Consider the following 24,854-nt stretch of genomic DNA (forward strand, 5'->3'; position numbering starts at 1 on the left):
TGTTTCTATAATTATTACGACGATGATGATGATTTCATATTTAAAAGTCCCAAGCTTATGATTTCAATGCAAATATGAGAATGTTGAGTTATTTTCGTGATTTTCTTGATTTTTATTCATTGTTATTGATCTCGCCTTATAATAATTGTTCCTTCAAGCTGAGATAAAATGATGATGATTATTCCATAATATAATCGAAGGTTACCGCCATTACGTCACTCCGATGTAATTATAGCTCTTATTTGGCTCTCATGCATGCTTTTCTATATATGTATGTATTTTTTCATACCGCGTCGCGCTATAGTTGGCCGGGCATGACACGTAGATGTGCACACCACTGCAGTGGGCATGTTATAATATTACCCCGGACGGGGGCTAATGATGATAACATTGAGCCTTAATGGTCGGGCATGATACTATATATATGACACCGAGCCTTAATGGTCGGGCATGATACTATATATATGACGCCGAGCCTTAATGGACGGGCATGGTACTATGTATATATATAAAAAAAAAAATTAAAGACTAGGCATGCATGACATCCTCCTTATGAGGCATCCAGATGTACAGGTTATCTCTTTTATTCCATGTTACCTTTCATGTCTATATTATGTTGTTATTCATGCCTTACATACTCAGTAAATTATTCGTACTGACGTCCCTTCTTGTGGACGCTGCGGTCATGCCCGCAGGTAGGTAGGAAGACGGATCAGACCCGTAGGTGTTCTATCAGCGGATTCTCAGGAGCACTCCACTTACTTCGGAGCTACAGTCTATTTGGTATTGTCCTTATGATCATTTGTATTCTATGTAGAGGCTCGTAGACGTGTGTGTATAGTTAGATGTTTTATAGCTCCACCGGTTCTTAGTGTTGTATAATATATTGGTGGCCTTATCGACCTTATTTTGAGCTCTTGGTACTTTACTGTTAGCCTTGCCGGCTTTATGAAATACATTATGTTGTGGCGACCTTATCGTTCTTCATATGTATATATGTGCTGAATGAGCGAATATTCCTATGTTGGCCTTTTCTGCGTGCAGATATTCTTTGAGTTATGATTTATAATGTTCAAAGTCACGGATGAGTCAGGTGGTTCTCGGCCTACGGGTCAGAGCCTGTCATACTACTGGTAGGGGTGCGACATACAACTTATTGAAAAACAGAAAAGGCTATGGCCAAACACAACTCCAACTCTAAAATTCTTAAAAAAGTGATTTTTTTTTTTATTTCTATGGCCAAATGCCCTACTTAATGTTGCAGCAATTTAGAAAATTAGCCAGATCTGAAAATAGTTAGCTAAGGCTTTGCCATCTCACCATCTTGACACTGTACTGCCTTTTTGTATTAGTTTTCATTAATGCAGCCAAGCTTTCATTCACATTCTTTTTTGCACCATCAATTGCTCTTGACATCCGTTTTTTCTTACGACATTGACAGTCTAACCTAATGTACAGAGGGAACCCCTGTTTGACGGCTAGTAACCACACAAACATTGATTGCTCAACCCACATTGCCCTTTCAAGAAGTCTCAAGAAGACGCCGTATACCCATATATATATATATATATATATATATATATAAATTTAAAAAGGAGATTAATTTAAGTGTTCTTTCTTTAAAAGTTTGTGTCCTTTCAATTATATAACTAACTTTAGAGTTGAAACACATATTTCCTTTCAAAATTAGTCTCCATCCGTTGGCAACCAGCAAACATATAAAAAATAGACAAAAAGAGAAATTAAAGCATTCTTCTAGTGCCCGGGTAGTACAACTTTTGTTTGCTCTTTAGATTTTCTTTTTCTTTTTTCAAGTATCCTTTCTCCAATAGAATATGTGACTTCATATATTAAGCGATTCATGAAGATTTTAATTGCAGTTCACCCATAAAAAGGCAAGTAAAGCATAGATTTAGTTTTCAACTAACCACTTTATTACATTTACTTTCTGTATTCATACTTTAGATATGTACAATCTTTATTCAATATTCCCTAACCAAATTTCACAATTTATTCAATAAAGTTTAGCACAAAGTAGACACAAAACATTATAATATGAGCAGATGAAGAGAATAAAGAATTCAAGGTATTACTTGCTAAATATGACGTTTTAAATTATTTCTTTTTCTAATTAATGTTAAAAATCTTTTTTGCGAAATATTAAATTACCAATGTTATCAGTTTGTTTAATACATTTATTTTTATAAAGACATTTAGAATGAGCTTATGTTTCGCCTTTATAGCCACTGGGCCACATTAACAGAAGATGTTATTCGACTTAAGTTTATCATCTTTTGCAAAGTTAAATGATTGTTTGGGCACAAATTTTCGAAGTATGGTGTTTGTTTGGAACAAATTTTTATTTGGAAATTGATATTCTTTCCTGTACAAATTTACTATTGCATTTAATGTAAAATTATTTTGTACTCTTCTAATAGATTACTTGGATTACTTGGTCACATAATCGAAACACCACCACTTTTTACAGTTAAAATTATTTTAATGTGATACTAAATCTATTAAAATTGTATAACTTATTTCGTATTTTAAACAAGAATATTAATCATAATGGAAAGTAGGTGTCCTTCCGGACAAAGAAAAAAATAATCCACCAGTTGGGGCATTCAAAGTGAAGCAGTGATGACGACAAGCTTTTACCTTCTGCACCAAAAATCTTTTTTATTACTGATTGAGACCATCCCACAAGATTGGATCTTCTTTTTGGACTAATCCAACTAATTTTCTTCTTCTAAATAGCATCAATTTCTCTACTAATTGGAAAAAGATGCATTTTTCTACGTGGATTCGACTAGATTCACCTACCTAGTCAAAGGCGCGTATAGTCATATAATAAGATGAGGGTCCCTCAACCTCAGCATTCCCGTTTCTCCATGCAGGAAATTTCTTAAGATATCTATTTTCTGAGTGGAGATAAATTAACGAGGACTTCCTACATCATTACTTTATTTATGAAGGGATCAAAAAATTGATTCTTAAGAAGTAATCCTTTTAAGCATAAATTACGTACGTCTCTTTGATATTTGCTAATATTTATATCAAATTTGTTTTTTTATAAATAATTTTTTTGTTAAAAATTATTCAATTATATGACAAAGAAACTTTAATAATTATGAAAATTTACGTTTAACGTGCAATTACATTAAATTAATTATGTAGTAAGCATATGTGACACAAATTATACTTATTTGATAAAAATTACGTGCTAGTTTCATATTTTAAGTTTGAACCCAAATTTAGCAGGGGCCTACTGCAATTAATATAAAAAATTATTGGAAAGACAAAACAAATGACTGTTTTTCCTCGTATTATTCCATAACAAAGTCCGCGTTAAATTAGAGGGAGAGATTTTTTACAACGGTTATGATCTTATATTTGGACAATTTCAGAAGGAAAATGACTGTTAACTAAAAAGCCTGAAGGCAATGATGAAATAAAATGAAGAAATTGAAAGCATTCACATTTTTAGATTTATTACTCTCTTGACACACTCTTTGCAGTCAGATATTTTGTAAGCATACGAAATTTCTCATTCATCCTTTCAAACACAGCCAACTGCTTCCGGCTGATCCTGACTTAAAATATCTAATCACTATTATTTTAAAAGCATGAATATAAATATTAGTTGATTAAAATATTTTTAAAATATTGAACGACTTTTATGTCCTTTAAAATTACATTAATTTTTTAATCAAGAGGACAAAATTGTAATATTTATTTATTGTCATACTAATTCCAATAATATAATACTCATGGATGAAGGGTTTGAGTATACTTCTAATAATTCGTCCTTTTCTGTAAATGGGTTTGTATAATAATATATTTTCAGGTTTCAATTATATAGATTTGTATAAATTGTGACTTAATGGCATGTGCCGGATACTCAAATTGATCACATGGACAATAATTAGAGGCGAATCTAAGATTTCTAGAACATGAGTGTATTACTAAAGGTGGGAGAAAAAAATGCATAAAGTGGGAATTAATCCTTGTTATTATAAAAGCATGAATAATAATGTTGGTAGACCAGAATATTCCTAAACATCTAAAATATTTATGATATTTAATGTGTGAAAACTTAAAAGGTATATTTCGTTAATTGGAGTTCAAATCGGAGTAACATGCTTTGGTGTATTGATGCTTTATACTCCTATTGTAATTATGATTAGGAAACAAATTGGAATTCTAATAACTTTTCAGAACATCACATTTAAAACATCAGTTGTCTTCTCTTTTCACCTCGACCAAAAGAGAAGAGAAACATAATAGCACTATAGTAGTGTCATATACCAGATCATTTTTATGACTAGGCAAAGGCACAACATATACAGATATACTACGTATTTACATTTTCTTAATATAATAATAAATGTGCTCTTTGATTTGTATATTTTTTTATAGTTGTGTAATTCAACTTTGTAACCCTTCAAAACCTTGTAATAATATTTACAACTTTGCCTAATAATTACAAAGTATAAAATAATTGAATGGTACTTATATTTAATTCTTTGGCTAAACTATGTGTTTGATGACGTTGTAAAAAAGAAAATAACTCATAAGCATTTGATCCGAGAGTATTATGTTACTTTGTCTAATCACATAGAACCACAAGTACATGAATATTGCAAAGTTGTAAAATTCTAAAGCTATAATGTTAGGATTCTCGATGGTCTTAAAGTATTATTTTCATGTTCACTTTTACTACTTAAAAAGTAATTACTTTTTCATTCTTGGAAAGAATAGTATTTCTTCGTATCTAATTTATATGATAGTATTTAATTAGACACATAGTATAAGAAACAAAAAAAGACCTTGAAATTTATGGTCTAAAACCAATCATAGATATTTGTGTGACTATAAATCATTTTATTAAGAATAAAATAAAAAATTAAAGTTAAATATCTTATAAGTCATCAAATGAATGTATATAATTAATATAAATGATATTATTTAATATTTTTTTACTATGATTGCGATTGTTTGGGAACAGCGTGCAACTGCACGTTTATAGAAACTAGTATCTATTAAAGCACGAATATCTTAGAAATATTGATTGAACTTTTTGCCATTTATTAAAAGACTCTGCAATAGACAAAATCATCATTTATTATTTTTCTCAAATAATTATCTAATTATCTTTATATATATTTTATTTTATTTTGTGGAAAAGTAAAAAAAACCACCATTATTTTTGGAGTCCTAACAAACGTTAACAAATTGCATCAATCCATTTAGATGAAGGAGCCGGAGACTTCAATAAAATAAGCAATGGTTTCACATTCATCATCATAAAAGACGGTGACAATAGTTAGTTTTGTGATTGTATATAGACCAGTCAATCTTTTGAAGATTTTCTCCTCTATTCGTTTAAAAGGTACTTGAATCGTTCCTCAAATCACCTCCTTTCAATATATATTTAATTTGTCTGGTTTTTTTTTTTTTTTTTTTTGAGTTTTTTAGTTTGATTTTAGAATTGTTATTTGATATTTATTGTGTCTTGAAAATAAAGTGATTTAATCGTAACTTAGTATCCGAACAGTTTGTGATTTAATTATCTATTCATGATTGCAAAACGTTGGTAGATTTTATATTCCTAAATCCATCCTTTATGTATGTTTTGTGGAAGTGATATGTCGAGAACTATTATGGATAGCAAGAAGAAATAGTGCAGTAATTCCTTTAATTGATCTAATTTCTTTCATGTATTTTTTACTCTCAGACTCTGATGTTATATTATATATACTATACCATGTCACCTTATTTCTGGTGTTTCCGCCCCCGTGATTATGTATTTTGTTACATTACATCTAGAATACCTTGCCATAGGATCTGTTTGTGATAATATGTCGTGATTAATTCTATTGTTGCATTCCACACAATTTTTCGATAGCGAAACCAACTTGTGGTAGGTGATTTGTTGCCACAATACCTTTTTATTGGTTAGTCAAAATTTCAGTCGGCTCAACACTTTATCTTTAAAACAGACATTAGTGGGTCCCCCTCATATGCATCCACGTATGACATATCTATAACTTCGTAGTATGAGCTTAAATATTATATTCCCCTCCTGAGTTTAAAAGCAAACACAATTACAAAACTATTTGAGAATTAAAATCTGACGAATTTGGGCCCCTAATTTCCATATGATGTTTTGGCAGAATAGTATTTATAAACTACCAATAAAATGAAAGATTATAATATGAACTCAGTGGCTTTGGAGGATCCAATGGTAAAATATTACTACCAAATTGAAGATTAAAATTATATCAAACAGGAAAGATTAAAAAAACATTATACATATCACCATTTTTTAACTATTAGAAAAGATTTAAGACCATAATAGTGATCATGTTGGCCCAGCATAGCAGAGGCATATCTTACCTACACTCCTATCCGTTATTTTTTTTTCCTACCTCAAAAGAGAATAATTGATAGGTAAGATGTATTTTAAAATATAGTTGGTGATAATTCAAATAGAAAACTCGTACATCTAATAATTTATAAATAAAAAATTCACGAAAAAGTATAATCTAGATAAATGTCACTAAGTCATCTATGATTTGCATCTGCAAGAATGAAGGACAAAAGATTGGGAAACTAAAAAGAAAGCGACCTGTGGATGAAGTCTATTTTTGTAATGTGATGTGTTTTTAACCGCTGACTCAATTAAGAAAGAGAAAGCTCTCAGTTCAACCATCAGTTTGCTGCACTTAAAATGCTTGAATGAGTCGTTGTCTTCTGACATACGCGTTTATGTATTCTAGTTTTGGCAATTTCCATATTACTCATTCAATATATCTTTAAAAGGCAACAAATGAAGTGACATTAGAAAGAAAATATATTGATAAAATTGCATTGTCGTGACCTTTGAATTATCACCGCTTTAATTGATTGAATTTTTGGAACACCTTAATCAAAATCTTAACAATTTATTCATTATTTAGTACCTTAATTAATAAAGTAGTACCAAGAGTATAATTCTAAACTTACGTAGAGAAATTTAAAACATTAAAATGAATTATAAAATCAGTAGCAAGTAATTAGGCTTATTGTATCCCAATTTAATTAACTAGATCCATCATATTTCCAACTGATAAAAAATTAGTTCATTTTTTCGCAAGATAAGAATGTAAAAGACGACGCAATATAGTGCATAATAGTGAGTAGCAACAAATAACGTTAACAACAAAATATATATAGTAATTTTATTTCACGGTATTATCTCTCTTTTGACAACACAGCTTCTTGAATTCTTCATAGTACATCCCAAGGTAAGCTGCACTGTTGAGAATTCTTTTCCATTAAGGAAGTTCCTACGTATTAAAATCACTACTTGAATCTAGCTTCCTACAAGAGAATGATTTTTTAAAGTGGGCCCTTTCTTTTCTTCTATGAAGACTTTTCAAAACAAGTAGAGAAAGGCAACTTAAAAAGTAGAAAAGAAATTTTTTTGATATCTCTTGAAAAGTGTGTCCTCTGGTTGATAGCACGTTGCAGGCCTTAGCTTTTCTTTAGCTCATTTGTGATATTGATCATTGAGCTCGATGCAATATATGAACTCTTCATCTTTTCTATCTTTTGTGTATCAACCTTGCAATTTTCTCTTTTTATCCGGCTTATGTGATAAATTACTTATTCTCTTCAGGAAAGCACATTTTATCTGTAAAAATAGAAAATTAATCAGAGAAAATATAAAATATGTAAATAAAAACAGGCAAATATTCAACATTATTTAAGTGCTATCAATATGCAACACAAAAAACTACACTAAACACTAATAAGATATTTTAAAAAAAAAGTAGCAAAAATTACACCTCAAAAAGCTACACCAAACTCTAGAAATAAATTTAAAATAGCAAAAATTACTAAAGTTATAGGGAGATTTTCAGAAATATACAAGTTGGTCACTTACATTACAAAAAAATAGCCTAAAACTTACATTACAAAAAATAGCCTAAAATATATAAACATATACAAACATATACAGACATATACAAACTTATATAGATACGTATACCAACATATACCAAAATGTACAAACATATATACAAAGGCAGAGAGAGAGAGAGAGAGCGCGCGAGAGAGAGAAAAGTTTGGGTCATTTTTTTGTAAGAATTAAAAAAATGAGTCAATTTTGGTAGCATTGTTGCCCCACTGAACATACAGTGTAATTTTCTCAAAATTATACCTTTAAATGTGAGTTTCCACTATTATTCCTTTTTTTTATATATATAGTTCCCTTTCAAATCTAACAGTCAGAGTTCAATAAATACTTGACGAAGACTTAAATGTTTACTTTTGACAAACTTAAAGAATCAAAACTATTAAGTGCATACTTAAGGGACTATTTTGAACTTCCTCAAACATGTATTACCATAATTCTCAAGTGTTTTTTTTTCCTAAACTTTATGTCTAGTCAAATATGGTGCCACATTATTTGAGACGGACAGAGTACTAATAATGTTTTAATGCGATAATCTAATTTTCCTATAAAATAAAATGAAAAGAGCTAAATTTGCAATTTAAAATGCAGGATTATACAAACAAATAAGAAGTTAAATTCAATATTACAAGTTATGTTTAGAAAATTAAATTAACTTCGCTAATAAACTAACAAATTAAGTACCATAAGTATTAATAGAAATCATTATCGGAGTAAATGTTAATAACCAAATAGAAATCCAATTTCTTTCAAATGTAAAGTCAAGAATAATACTAATACAACTAAACAATGGTTTTAAAAAAAAAATAATGGTTCTGTGTGGAACAATTTGGCCAATGGAAAGCAACAGGTGAAGAGAAAAGCGAAAAGTTTTAACAAAGGCCCGGCGCGTCTTCAGGCTACAGTAGAGCAGTAGCAAGTGGGTGATGGATGATAACATTCGGATTTGGGAAGTAGCTTTTGCAACAGTGGCGGACCATGAGAATGGACACTTACGATTTGGTAAAGGGCACACAAATATTTATATTGTAGCTACAGTAAGATTCCTTTTGAGAAGTGATTGCTTTTTGCCATTTGTCTTCCAGACTATAAATACCCATTCGGTTAGCATAATTAGATCGTCAAAAAAGAAAGAAAAAAAAAATATCAGCAAACAAGACAGAAAAAGGTGTGTTCTTTTCAGCTCCGCCTTTTTTCATTCTTTTTTCGTCTTTTCTCTTGAGTTTGAGTGAAGAATTTCCTATTTTATTCCCCTTTTTTGTCTTTCATTGGTACGTAATTGATTTAAAAATCTCTATGTTAAAAGATAGTAGTGCATATCTATCCTATTAAAATTTGGGACAGCCCAATGTTTTTGGAATATAAACAACAAAAATGAGAAGATTTTTAAGAATCATACTCTACAGAAAGCAGATATAGTAACACAGATTAGACGAGAAGTTATTGAGAGAGCAGGAGTGTTCTTCAATTCAAAGAGGGCTCAGAAATGCAGACTTTTCATACAAAGAATATGTAACTAGACATAGATTCAGCTTTGTTTTTCTTTCTTTCATACTTAGCTTGCTGTTTGGGGTTGATACCTATGTTGTTTTTTCTGAGGCCTCTTGGTGAAGGTGCTCTTTTTGTGTGAGAACTTTGGTTTGTTGGTATGGTAATGTTCACATATGTTACCAAAAGAAACATATGTACGCAGACATTTGAAATAGCTAGTTTACAAAATATGACTAAATGTATATTGATAAATCAGTTTGGACAAACTGTACATATTACTAAGTTTCCCTGTAAAATATTCATGGATCTGCGTCACTAGATCTGGTCCTAATATAAGCATTTTGTGCTGCAGGTTATAACTATATAGAGTACGTAGTTGAAAGCTCATCAGTAATGGATCTGACGGCTTTTCGGTTAGCATTCTCAGGCGCGTTAATTGGCTTGGTGCAGCTTCTGCCACAGGGCTCTCTGCATCCGATAACCATGACTATCGCACTCTACTCTTTTATTTTATCCGGGTTTCTGGTACTACTTAACCTCAGATGCCCCAATTTTTATAAGCTTCTTGTTGAATTTGGTTCGGAGCTCTTCAGTTGGATTTCACTGGCGAGTATCACCTCGCTTTTGTTGCCAGCTAAGATCATGTGTCCCGTCTTCCTTGCTGTGCCGGCCTGGAAAATACTCTGTTGGATCTTCCGGAAATTGGAGGGGCGTTTTGGTGATACTGAGTTTTGGAGGTATGTAGTGCTTTTTAAGTTTGATCTGAGGAGGATGATAACCAAGGTATTTCATAAGAGGGAAGTTGGATCCATACTTTCTCTCTGTCTTTGAATCCTCTACCTCAACTGTGGAAGGCTGGAAGCTGAGCTAGTGACTTGCATCTCTCTTGCCTAAGGACTATATTTTTCCTGTTGTCCCGTGTTCATGACTTTTTTCTTTCTTAGTACTACTATTTTCTTTTGTATAAGAGGTTTAAAACAGAGTTACATTCCCTGACAAAGCGGTATTTGCGGGAATTTCAAGTGTGTAATAGATTCTGGTGTTGTCATCTGAGCATTTGTTGTTGTCAGTCCGGCAGTGAGGTTATATATTATAGTATACTATATAAAAAAATCTCATGAGTTTTTCATGATGTCCTTGTGTTTTGCTCTTTTACGAAAGAAGAAAGAATACTAAATAGGAACATGCTCTGTTTCTGGTAAATAAACAAATCTATTACCGGTACAAAATATAAATACAGAATGTGTATAATGTGTAGGTATTATACATTAATTTTTTGTTGTGTCATCGTGACCTCTTCTTTTTATTTCGCTTAAAGTTATATTTTGATTTAGAAATCTAAATTTCTCAAAGTACTTATCTGTTGTATTGTTCGACCTAAAACATTCTACCTCATGAAAGCGAAATGCCTTTTTTTTATTTTATTATTTTTAGAAGATAGCGACTTCACGAGGTCGGTTAATTAATGGAAAAATGGCATTTCGAACTCTATGAGGTCAAAAAGTTTTTGAATAAAAATAAAAAATGAAAATAAATTAATTTTGGCAAAATTTAATTTTATATATATATAAATTACGACTATATAGAAGAGGATAGGAGCAGGCACCTCTTCAACATGCGTGGTTGAGATTTGGAGGGTAGTTAAGAGCCCGTTTGGATTGGCTTACAGCTTTTGCAGCTTATAAGCTGAAAAAAATAAGTTGGGGTAGTCTAACTTATTTTTTTTGGCTTATAAGCTATTTTCAGCTTATAAGCTGCGTTAGATAAACTAAGTCAAATGGGTTCAATTATTTTTTTGAGCTTATTTTAAGCATAAAATGACTTTAAGCTGGTCAGCCAAACACTCAAAAAAATTGAAAACAGCTTATAAGCCAATCCAAACGGGCTCTAAGTCATTTCAGTTTCAGTGGAATAACATAATTGGCCTGGAAAAAGTTTTACCGTAACTTTTGTAAAAACCTGTGGATTGTGTTGACAAAATTACCCTCATGCAGCTATTCTGAATGTGGGCCCCTTTTGCTTTCATTCACATTTCTTGCCAAAAGGCAGTGTTATTAATTAAATCAAGTATTTCATTAAATACCTTTCCGCAGCTGTGGTCCACATTTTTAAATGCCATGGATTATAATTTGTAATTTTCCATTCTTTGAAAAAAGTTGAGCAAATGAAGAGCTGATTCTTTTGGAGAAAAATTAACTAATAATCTGGTTTTCAAATCGTGTTACAAGAAGTTAAAAGTACAAAGTGACTAACAAAAAATCTCCACAGATATGACAATTTCATCCTATTTGAAAAAGATTTGGTTTTAGTATTATGTTTAAAATAGCTGGAAATATTAATGGAGAAATTTCAGAAGTATACAATTTGCTCACTTACATTACAAAAAAATAAGCTTTGGCTCAAAAACATTTTTATACAATTTTATACACTTATATATAAAAGAGCTTTGGCTCAAAAACACTTTTATATAATTTTATACACTTATATACAAAAGACAAGTACATTATGTATAATGTGTTTGAAGGTGTATAATGTGTAGGTATTATACACTAATTTTTTTTAATTATATAGTATTATACAAGAAAATACGCATATATACATATTTTTTAGTGTATATACAAGAAATACGCATATATATATATATATATATACACACAATTATACAATGCTAGTTAATTGACCCGCGCTTTGCGCTGTTAGACATTTTATTTTGTAACTTATCAGATGTAAATAAAGATGAGAAACATTTTATAATACAAAAAATAAAAGTATTTAATCCTATGTACAGAGAGATTATCACCGCTTTAATTGATTGAATTTTTGGAACACCTTAATCAAAATCTTAACAATTTATTCATTATTTAGTACCTTAATTAAAGTAGTACCAAGAGTATAATTCTAAACTTACTTAGAGAAATTTAAAACATTAAAATGAACCTAATAACTCATTTTAATAGACATTTATTGGTCCAATTTATTTTTCCTGGAATCTAACAATTCTTAGGTGCTCTTCAGTATATATACAGAGAGATTTTAGTCTTCAAGTTCAAATAGATTTAATTTCAATGTTAGTATTTCCTTTTGCATCATTTAGAAACTTTAAACTTAATCAAATAACTTTATTATATATTTTAAGATCTTATAATATGTATATGTGAATTACATTTCTTTAATTTTATTAAGGTAGAGAAAGTACTTTTCAAGAAATTTTATTTTTCTTATTTATATTTATAGGTGGTTTTCTTGGTTTCAAAGTAAAAGAAGGAGAATTCAAATCAAAATAACAAAGAGAACGAAAGCACAAAATTAAGCGTGTGACTAAAGCTCTCGTTAATCCTAATTGAGTTTAAGGTACGTGCTATTTTTTTCATATATAAATAATGTCTTCTTAATTTTTTGTACTCAATAATTTTGTTATATGTACGTATCTTGCTATACTATAGCATATATATAGTTCACCAAAAACGATGGTGTTTGTTTTCTTCATTTTTAAATTTCTACAAATTTACTCTTGGAAATCTGTTTATTGCTTTATGGATTTCAATCATTTGAATCTATTTAAGCATGTTAATCGATTTGGGAAAGTGAAAGAAAACTTTAAATGGTAAGGCTGTAGATTGAAATATTGATGATTATTTATCTTTGATTTAGGAGTAGTTTATTATGTCTATGTAATACAAGTGTGTGTATTTTTTCAACTTGAAGTAACACTTAGTTGATATAAATACATGTTACATTTACGGATGTATTATGTGATTTTGAAAGTTGTAATATATTTATATGTATCGAACGCAAATACTTCTAAAATATACAAGCGATATTAAAATACTTCTAAGATATAAAGGCTATTAACTGTACTTTATTGGGATTTAATAAGATAATGTGAGATAATTCATATATAATTTAGTATGAGGTTAACGATGTTAGTTATAACTGTGCGAAGCGCGGATATATTCACTAACGTATTAATTAGTAATTGAAATTTTTTCACTGCTTCCTATTTGTACTTTATTAGATCTTATTTTTGCATTTTTCCCCGGAAAAATAAAAATAAAGGGAAGGGAACTAATTCAGAGTACTATCTTTGACTTATTAGTTGGAGTTTCATTGCTGGTTAATGGATCCGTGTTGTTTGTTATCTAATGTTGGGGTATTTTAATCGTAACATGTCTTTCCAAGTTGGTAAAACGTAAAGGATATATAAAAATAGTAATATTTAATGAAAAGTATTAAGTGGATATGATTAAATAATATTTTTGTATCTTATAAAATAAATAATTTATAATTTCAAATAACATTATCTAACATTTGAGAAATTAATAGGATATAATGTGCGAGACACGTTCACAAAAACTTAACATTGAGAGATTAACCGGACATAATGTGCGATGCACGTTCACAAAAACTAGTGTATATATATACACATGTACAATAGAAGGCATTTTTTTATTAAGGGCCTCAGTTACCCATAAGTCATAAATCATAACAATCAATTTCCTGGTGTGGGTGGGTGAGGTGGGGGGGGGGGGGGGGTTATGGCCGTTAGTTTTCTCCTCCATTTATTCCACAAAAACTTTCAGAAAATACTGGACTCATTTCACATTTAGAGTTGCTTTTTTTTCCTTTTTCGAAGTACTATGTATGTGAATTTAAACAGTTTGGTGAATGAAAAGTTTTTATTTAAGATAGTGAATAAACAATCTTATTAAAGACTTACTCTTACTCTACCTTTTCCTTTTCCTCAATGAAGTACGTGTAATACACATGCAGATGATTGTGGGAAAATGATGAATTAAATTAAGACATGTGGTATTTGAGTCCAAAATATATTAAAAATAAATTATGAGTTAAAAAATTATTTTAGCAAAAAGAAAAAAGAAACTTATTTTCTGAATCCCACCCACCCCAACCTCTACCAACTCTTCCTCTCCACCAAAAACCCCCTTTGTCGTTCCCAGAACCACCTACACCAATTGTATTAACTCATCTAATTCTTCAAATTGGCGAAGCCTGTCGACTTTATGGTTTTTTCCAGGTTCTTTCTTTGATATAAGCAGTTACAAATGAAGAAGATTTGCTCACGACTCACATTCACCTTCTGGGAAAGTGGCCTTCTATTTAAACATTAATCTCTACGCTCCATTTTGGTTGGCGGAAAAAGTCTGCCAGTTCATATTGCATGAAGCCATTACTCTTCTCGCTAAATTTTTCAGATATTACTCATTTTTTCTTCTTCTAATTAGAATTGAAATTTAGTTTGTTCCTCAAACACGTTTTGGATCATCTTCGTCTTCATAGTTTAAACGGAAAAAGGGTCAAATATACCCCTTTATTATTGGAAAAGGGTCAAATATATCTCTCGTTATACTTTTGGTTAAAATATACCCCTATACTACTGTTATATTTTGGGCACAATATACCCCTCCACTGTTAAAGTTGATCAAAGTGAACATGTGATATTGATATTTTGATGACGTGGACACCACGTGTCATGCCACCTCACACCCTCAACCCACATCTTCACTACCACAAACTATCTTCACCATCTCTGCCATACAATAACAACCGCCGCCGCCGTTAACCCATCTCTTTTGTCCGTTCAGTTTTCTATTATACAGTAAACTCGATTGTTCTTAAAAGAGAGAAAAAAGAACAAAGTTTTGGTACAGCGAATATTAATAGTAAACCATTGAACAGAAAAAATGGAGTACTTAATTGAGTAGCCAACAAGTTACAACTAATATTAGGGTTGTTCTCAAAAGAACGTTGCTATTACTGTACTATTTAAAATTGAAATACTAGTTATTCTTTTCGTGTTGAATAGTCAAAAAGATAATTTAGCAAGTCTTTTAGATGCTTTTAACTTAAAAAATGATATTTTATTTGGTTTTAAAATTTAACCGAAAATTATAGCTTATTTGGTTGCCGGTGTATGGCGGAGATGGTGAAGATAGTTTGTGGAGGTGAAGATGTGGGTTGGGGGTATGAGGTGGCATGCCACGTGGCGTCCACCTCACCAAATGTCAATGCCACATGTTTACTTTGGTCAACTTTAATGGTGAAAGGATATATTTGTGTTCAAAGTATAACAATATGGTATATTTGGATCAAAAGTATAACGAGGGGTATATTTAAACCTTTTCCAACAGTACAGGGGTATATTTGACCCTTTTCCGTAGTTTAAATCATACTGCAGTGCATAAGCAACTACGTATTCAATTTTTAATCATATAATTAAATGCAATAATCCAATTGTGAATACCGTGAAACAATAAATAGGAATAGTTCCGTTACATAGCTATTCACTAAGAAAGTATCTAAAGAGGTGTGAACTCAACAATTTGATGGTGTATTTTTGGCTTTTAATTACACAAATTACTGCTGGTGCTGATTTAACTGTGCCTTTTGACTATGTTAATTGTAGTTTCATTGCGTTATTTGAAATGTTCTGGATGATCCAATACATTACATTCACTGCCGCAGAGGAAGGCCTAAAAACACACGATTGGCCGAATGAAATCCGGGAACAGAAATGAGATGGTACTCGCCATTGATAGCGATGCAAAGAAATCCACATTGAAGGGAACAAGAAGCAGATAAGTTTGATACAACTTGAGAAGTCTCAGCCTAATTCCAAATTGAAACCAGCAAATCACCAAAATGTTCACTCCACAGCCATCGTTTTGAGATGTGTTTGCAACAGAGTCACCTGAGCACCTTGTCGTTGAATTTGTAGCCAACTAAGAGTTACCTCGACGAATGTCACCACAAGAACCAATTGTCCAATTCTAGATCTACCGCCATTGGTTAGCTTTCAGCTCTCTCTCTCTCTCATATATATATATATATATATATATATATATATATATAAAACTACATTTACACAAGTTCAACAGATAATATTCTGGACTTTTGAAAATAAAAGTGTAAAATAAATTAGCTAAACAGCCAAACTCGTAGCTTTAACGATAGATTATTAAAAAAATCAGTATCGGCCTTTTAGCAATAGGATTTTTGAACTGAAAGAGTAAAAAAGAATTGAATTAAACTTTTTAAAAAACTGTTATTATGGACAAATAACTTCTATCGTAACTGGAAAATGTTTGTAGCTTAATAACAAATTATTGTAACAATCTTGTTAGCTACAAGCTTTTTTGTCGATAGATATCAAAAAATGTTTTAGCTAATTCTATTTTTCTTATAGTGATTAATTCTATTGTTGCATTCCACACAATTTTTCGATAGCGAAACCAACTCGTGGTAGGTGATTTGTTGCCACAATACCTTTTTATTGGTTAGTAAAATTTCAGTCGGCTCAACACTTTATCTTCAAAACAGACTTTAGTGGGTCCCCCTCATATGCATCCACATGTGCATATCCGTAACTTAGTAGTATGAGCTTAAATATTATATTCCCCTCCTGAGTTTAAAAGCAAACACAATTACAAAACTATTTGTGGTAGTTTGATTTGAGGTATAAAATGAGTTATGTCAGTATTAATTTTTATACCATGTTTGATATAAGGTATAGATTTATTCCGGAATTATTTTATACCTTATACCAAATGTGATATAAAAGTTAGTGCTGGAATAACTCAACTTATATCTTCTTAACCCATTTATACTGGGATTATTTTATACCATCTTTCAGATGATATAAAATAATCCCAATAGATGAGATAAATTAGTCCCGGATTGTAATCCCGGGACTATTTTGACTAGCAACCAAACGACCACTTTGAGAATTAAAATCTGACGAATTTGGGCCCCTAATTTCCATATGATGTTTTGGCAGAATAGTATTTATAAACTACCAATAAAATGAAAGATTATAAAATGAACTCAGTGGCTTTGGAGGATCCAATGGTAAAATATTACTACCAAATTGAAGATTAAAATTATATCAAACAGGAAAGATTAAAAAAACATTATACATATCACCATTTTTTAACTATTAGAAAAAATTTAAGACCATAATAGTGATCATGTTGGCCCCAGCATAGCAGAGGCATATCTTACTTGTACTCTATCCGTTATTCTTTTTTTCTACCTCAACTTAAAGTAGAAAAAGAGAACAATTGATAGTTGTGTCTTGAACATAAAGTGATTTAATCGTAACTTAGTATCCGAACAATTTGTGATTTAATTATCTATTCATGATTGCAAAGCGTGGGTAGATTTATATTCCTAAATCCATCCTTCATGTATGTCTTGTGGAAGTGATATGTCAAGAACTATTATGGATAGCAAGAAGAAATAGTGCAGTAATTTCTTTAATTGATCTAATTTCTTTCATGTATTTTTTACTCTCAAACTCTGATGTTATATTATATATACTATACTATGTCACCATATTTCTGATGTTTCCGCCCCTGTGATTATGTATTTTGTTACATTACATCTAGCATACCTTGCCATAGGATCTGTCTGTGATAAGATGTCATGATTAATTCTATTGTTGCATTCCACACAATTTTTCGATAGCGAAACCAACTTGTGGTAGGTGATTTGTTGTCACAATACCTTTTCATTGGTTAGTAAAATTTCAGTCGGCTCAACACTTCATCTTTAAAACAGACATTAGTGGGTCCTTCTCATATGCATCCACATATGACATATCTGTAACTTAGTAGTATGAGCTTAAATATTATATTCCCCTCCTGAGTTTAAAAACAAACACAATTACAAAACTATTTGAGAATTAAAATCTGACGAATTTGGGCCCCTAATTTCCATATGATGTTTTGGCAGAATAATATTTATAAACTACCAATAAAATGAAAGAATATAATATAAACTCAGTGGCTTTGGAAGATCCAATGGTAAAATATTACTACCAAATTGAAGATTAAAATTATATCAAACAGGAAAGATTAAAAAAAACATTATACATATCACCATTTTTTAACTATTAGAAAAGATTTAAGACCATAATAGTGGTCATGTTGGCCCCAGCATAGCAGAGGCATATCTTACTTGTACTCCTATCCGTTGTTTTTTTTTTCCTACCTCAACTTAAAATAGAAAAAAAGAACAATTGATAGTTGAGATGTATTTTGAAAAATAGTTGATAACAATTCAAATAAAAAACTCATACGCCTAATAATTTACAGATAAGAAATTCACGAAAAAGTATAATCTAGATAAATGCCACTAGATCATCTATGATTTGCATCTGCAAGACAGAAGATTGAAAAACTAAAAAGAAATCCAGGACGTCCGGTGGATGAAGTCTACTTTTGTAATGTGTTTTTTTTTGCTATTATTTTTTTAATGATAATTATTTATCTTAGTCTTTATTATCATTTATTAATAACTCGTGTGATGTCTTAAATTAATTATGAAAAAAATCTCGACACATTCGAAATAAAGCAATGCTTTGACTAAATAACAAAATGCTTAAATCAAAACCTTATAAAATAACACTTAAACCTAACGATAACAAGTTTCCAAACAAAACTTACTTCGGGACAAATTACAACCCCTACAACGACGATCCAAACATTTAGGAATACTTGATGTATTGAGCCTACATTGTTGTTCACAGAAAGAGATATCAGATTCTATATAAAATATTGATATTTCGGAGTTTTGACACATGACTAATCTTTAGTCAAAGTATGGAAAAAACGTGAATTTCAAAAGTTTGTGTCAAAGTGTGGGGAAAATAAAACTAACCCCTATTGCATACAAAATTAGTTGGCAATAGGACTTAACGGTGACCATCACAGTTAAGTCCTATTGAGCACTAATTTTGTGCGCAAAAGGTACTTTTGTAACCTTTTTTTGCGGGTTATTTTGGATCAAAATCCCACTTTTGGAGTCATTTAAGTTGCGGACTTACTATAGGGGCATAAAAGTTGCATATCATAAGATCCACAAGTTATGCCAGTTGCCTTAACTTATATCCCTATAGGTATAAGTTCGACTTTGAAGGCCAATGTCACGACCCAATTAGGACCGCGACGGGTACCCGATACTTGTACCGAGCACCTGTTGACATCCAATTTTGTCCCGCCTCTCCTCCGAAATACCTATTTACGCTTTTAATATTTTTAGAAAAATTAAAATATATATATTTATTTTTTACTATAATTATTAGTCTCTTATCAATATCGGCATTTCATTATTCTATACAGTTACTAGCCATTATTATTATTATTATTATTATTATTATTATTCACATCTTTATCATTTCAGCACATTTTTACCAGCTTACGCACACGCATCACATTTATCTTTGCATAATTAAATAATAGTATTTATTTTACTGGGGATTTTCGAAATATTATTGCACGGCTATTACAACGCCATTTTTTATCTGAGCATTAATGATTGCATGTCTTATATCGAGTAATATTTTAACACAAGTTATTTAAATAGGTCTTTTATTTAAAATGTAGTAGCCCAACCAACTCATACTATTTTCGGATCAATTCACAAAATCAGTCCACATTTTTAAATTTACTAGCCCATTGTTAATTCATCCCAACCCAAGTCAAAGCCCAATCAACAACATTATTTTCGGACTAGCCCATTATCACTTAAAATAAAATCTAGCCCATTCATTTAATACCAGTCCAAAAGAAATTGACCCAGCCCACAAATTTCGGATCCGACCCGGTCCAGCCCATCCCTTATTTTTCCTTTAACCCTAAATCCCTAATCCCCTTCATTTTTCGTTTTCTCCTTCGTCTCCTCTCTTCTTTTTCCCCCTTTCCCTTTTCCGCCGCTCCTTCCCCACCACGCCGCCGCTCCTCTCTTGTCATCATCCCCACCACGCCGTTCCCTTTCCCTACCCCCGCTCCTTTCTTTCCCTTTCATCATCATCATCGTCGTACCCCGCTACCCCACTTCTCCTTGTTTCCTTCCCTCTGTTCCCTCCACCTTCGTTTGTCACCCGCACTCCTCTCTCTTCCCTGAAACAAATCAAAAAAAAAAATCTATAAAGAGAGGGAGTAAAATTGGTAGAAGGGGGGGATCAGAGGGGAGAGAAAGAAAAAGGACAGGAAGAACAACGGGAACAAAAAAAAAATCAAAAATCTGTTGCATGTTTAATTCCTCAAGCACTGAGACTCTTTTGGAGGAGGAGAACCCCTAGAATCGCCTCACTAAAACGAGTTTCTTGTTTTTTTTCAAAATCCCTAAAAATCCCTTGCAAACTGAGAGATCTGAGAGTTGAGGAGGCGAAAAAGAAAAGGGAAATCATCTTCGTTTTTTTTAGCCTTTGCTACTGTTTTGATTCCGAGTGAATTCAAGCTCGGGTTTTTGAAGTGTTTCGAGTGTGGATTGGAAACCCCATACCCACTTCGCTGCCTTCGAAAAAAGGTAATCTTCTCCTCTTTTTCTTTCTTTTGTTTTCTTTCTACAAACTCTTAATTGTTTAGTTTATTTGGTTATCCGTGTCAGATGCTTTATGTGTTAATTTAGCCTGAATCTGGTTAAAAATGTTGTTCTCTGCTGGTTAATTTGGTTCATGTAGCATGCTTTGTTGTTAACCTGGGTTAAAGTTTTGATTAGTTCTTATTAAATCTAGTTTAATCCATCTTTGTTAGATGAAGCTTTAAATATGTTAGGTTAACTTAGCATGCATGTTGGTTGTGTGTCAGTCAAAAAATAAAAAAATGTCATATGTCTTGATGTTGTTTAGTGATTGAAACTCATTTTTGTGGAGTGGCTTAGTTCAGTCCATTTGGTCCTGTATACCAATTTAGACTAGTTTGTTAGCATCTAGGCTAAACTACGGACCTAGAATTTGTCTATTGCCATGTCCAAATCTGATTTAGAAGCCTGCCAAGTATAGTTAGTTTCATCATGCTTAAGCTGCCTTGTTGCTATTTGCATTTGATTTCTTACTCCTGAATGTTGGTCACATGCTGTTTGGTTTTATCCATCCCAATTAAATGTGCTTTTTACAAGCTTAGTGCATTTATGTGGCAGCTATACTAGATGAGTAATATCCCTCTGCCTTAGTTAATGCTTGGTAGCTGGGATCTGTTTACTTGTTTTGACCCTTGTTCATTGCCCTTTTAACTGTATTGTGTAGTTCTGTCAAAATCTTATATGGTTCATGTATTATGCTAGAGGCATTCTGATAGCATGACAAAGGGAAATAATACTAGAAACATCATCGGTGATTGAATGCTAGCCTGTCTTGGATCATACTTGATCAATGCTATGTTCTGTTAGTTTAGAAGTCTGCTTATATGTCAAGGGGATCCAGGTTCATATGATTAGTGATCTGGTTGATTGTTTTAGGTAAAATGTCACTATGTATGCCCACCCCTGTCTAAATGCATGTCCAACATGCCCCCCTGATTTTTTTATTTTTTTTTCTTTCCTTTTGTTACAATTAGATTAGTACACTGAACTACCTCCCTGATTAATGGATACTGACAATTGAAGCATACTTATACTTGTTCAGAGCTAAAGTTTAAAGTCATTTGTGACCCCTATTTGGTACACTAGTTTGTTTTGTCATCTTACTGTGTTGTCTGAATTGGGCAGTGTTTAATCTCCCTCATTTTGGGTTATACTATCAGAGTATGTCAACTAGTTGGTGTGCTTAATTTCTGTTAATTTATCAAGAAGTAAAGGGGTCATATCTATAAGGCATGTTGTGTTCCTGCTCGTTCAAATTTTTATGTCTTTACATGGCAAGCATGTTTGTATTTGATAGTATATATACATAAGGTATACGTAATTTATATATAGCATATACATGATCTGCTTTGAGTGTATATTTTATATGTTGATCTTATTCATCTGATTATATTCTAATCCCTTCTTCTTTCGTTTTTATGCATGACTACCGCGTATACGAGTCCGAGAGACTTATTCTTCTTCCATATTCGGTGTTGGGCTAAAGGCCCAACGAGACTTCTTCTCAACCCATCTCTGTCCGCAGCCCAGTTTAAAGAAATAAATTCGGGGCCAAGCCCAATTCCAGCCCAACAGCAGCCCAGAACCACAGCGATACAAAAAAAAAACTAATGGGCCGAAACCCAATAGCAAACGGATCCAACAACCCCAAAACGGGCTGGGTCCATTTGATTTTCTCTTCCTTATTTCATTTTCATTTTGATTTGTATTATGTGACTAACCTTTTATTCTGCTTTTATTTTATTTTTTTCTTAACTTAGATAAACCTTAGTAGAATCGTTGGGTTAGTTTAATATAACGGGTAGTCAATTTAAAGTATCTATAATATATATATTTTTTTTGTTAAGATAGTTGATTTTCAATAACGTACTTGGAGTAAAAGAAATCATGTTCTGCTACTTTAAAATATTATATTTAAAAAAATATCGCTAATACGCAAATACAAACTCTAGTCTATTTTGTAAATAATTCTTCAGGTTTGAATCAATCGAGCGTACTCTTTTTTTCAGCTAGGCATAATTAATGAAAAAATGATAAAAGGAAAAAGAAAACTCACTTCTTTTGTATCCTATTTATAAAGATAAGTAGATAAGTTTAGATTTTCTATGTCACCATATCCATATGACATAATTTTATTCAAAGATTCAAATTTGATAAGCCCTTTTCTTGAAAACTATCACATTATATGCAAACCATCACATTTTATACAAATCTTATGTTAAACAACATTTTATTTAGAAGTTTAGCCATATCTATAAGTCTTCTTTAAATGACATTTTTATCTTAACAATGCTTGTAAGTTTTATTTCATGCAAATTATCACATTTCCTATAAATCTTATTAAATATTATCTTTCATTTGAGGCATCATCAATATTTTCAAGTCTCATTTAATTATTTTTTTAGAATCTTCTTTTACACACGTTATTATGTTTTCTACAAGTATCATTTCAAACAATATCATTATTACTCTTATTTAAAGCCTTAGCAATATTTATAAATTTTTATTTAAAATAAGCACTCAAAATCCTCTCTTATACAAATTCTCACCATAATTAATTAACCTAAGTTTGGTCGGATAACCGTAAGTTAACGGATTCTAAAGGATGCCTAACACCTTCCCTTTAGGATAATATAGAGCCCTTATCTAGAATCACACTGGTTAAGCAGACTATTAATGAAGGTTTAGTTTCAACTTTACCTTAGTTAGTATTTAGGTGTCCTAATTCACCGTTAAATTAATTAGGTGGCGACTCCTTAAAAACAAAATAAATAGGAGTCAACCAATACGTCATAACCTAAACCCATCCGGATTAAAATGGGGTGTGACAGCTTGGCGACTCCGCTGGGGACTTTAGGCTCTAACCATAACAGACTTAGGTTAATAGTTTGTTGGATATTTTGTTTGTTTTTCTTTTTGCCTTTATTACTGCTTTTTCCTTATATGCTTTTGGTTGTTTTTATTTTATTCCTTATGTAAATTTTCTATGTAAATATGTATGTTATTGCTTTCCTTAAATTGGCATTCCGTTCATATTTTCCTCCACTCCTGGAAATTTCACACATATTCGCACACTTAAAGCGGCTTCGCAGTTTGCGCCCGTGCACTACTAAATTACCCTTTAGTTGGATCGATCTTGTGGATTTAGTCGATCGGCGGTGCAGTCGACGGCCACGGACTTTCCACTCCCAAGTTGTCCGCTTGGGGGAGCCTTGTGTCATAGGAAAACCACTCTTAGTCTACCTAGGTAGAGCGAAAAACAAAACCTTGTAAGGACATGCATCATTTTAAACCTAGGAGGCTTAATACCCTTGGTGTATTAAGTTCATTAGCCAACCTTACCAAATGTCCAAATGAGTCTATGACTCTAAGTGACACTATTCACTATCTATGTGCATTATTTGAAGGACAAATATGTGGAATATGTGGACCTAGTACTCTATAGATAAATATTTCAAGGAAACTGACATTTTGTTGCAGGTTGCCGTGGAGCATTAAATTAATGCCGGAGGTTGAAGACAACCAAAGGAAATTAGTGAAGTTGAAGTATTAGATATCTTAGGTTGATTTTGAGATGTATTATTGGCATGTAATAATTTTTATTCTTGCAAATTACTTTTAGGAGGAGTTGTGGAATGATACATAAAAGACATGTTTGTCCTTCAAATATTCGTTAGGCCTACCTCTGGCATAAAGAGGTCCCTTGCATTATAAAACGCGATGTATTATGTGCAATAATGTGTTTATATGCAATAATATGTCCTTACCGTATACTGACTCATTTTGTTTTCTTTCTTTTTCTTGTTTTATCATTTTTCTTTTTTAAAATTTATTTTTCAAAATAAAAGGTTGACTTGTGCTAAAGGGGAACTGGCGGAGCATTCATATTTCACACGGTCTAGAGCCAAAAAATCAGACTCTGACTCATCACTAATCATCTGGTTAACTAAAAAGACTCGTTCTAAAATGGAGCAAAGTTTGATCAATGCAACCACTTCATCTGAGCCATCTCTTAGTTTGC

At 31.7% G+C, this 24,854-nt stretch overlaps 1 long non-coding RNA gene across 1 annotated transcript; it reads left to right on the top strand.

The window, feature by feature from the left end:
- Positions 1-8,806: 8,806 nt before the first annotated feature.
- On the top strand, positions 8,807-10,583 carry LOC132608725 (uncharacterized). The gene is made up of 2 exons (XR_009570496.1): positions 8,807-9,128; positions 9,804-10,583. It is a non-coding gene; the product is annotated as an uncharacterized LOC132608725 (long non-coding RNA).
- Positions 10,584-24,854: the final 14,271 nt, after the last annotated feature.

This window comes from Lycium barbarum, chromosome 9, assembly GCF_019175385.1.
Source record: "Lycium barbarum isolate Lr01 chromosome 9, ASM1917538v2, whole genome shotgun sequence".
NCBI lineage: Eukaryota > Viridiplantae > Streptophyta > Magnoliopsida > Solanales > Solanaceae > Lycium > Lycium barbarum.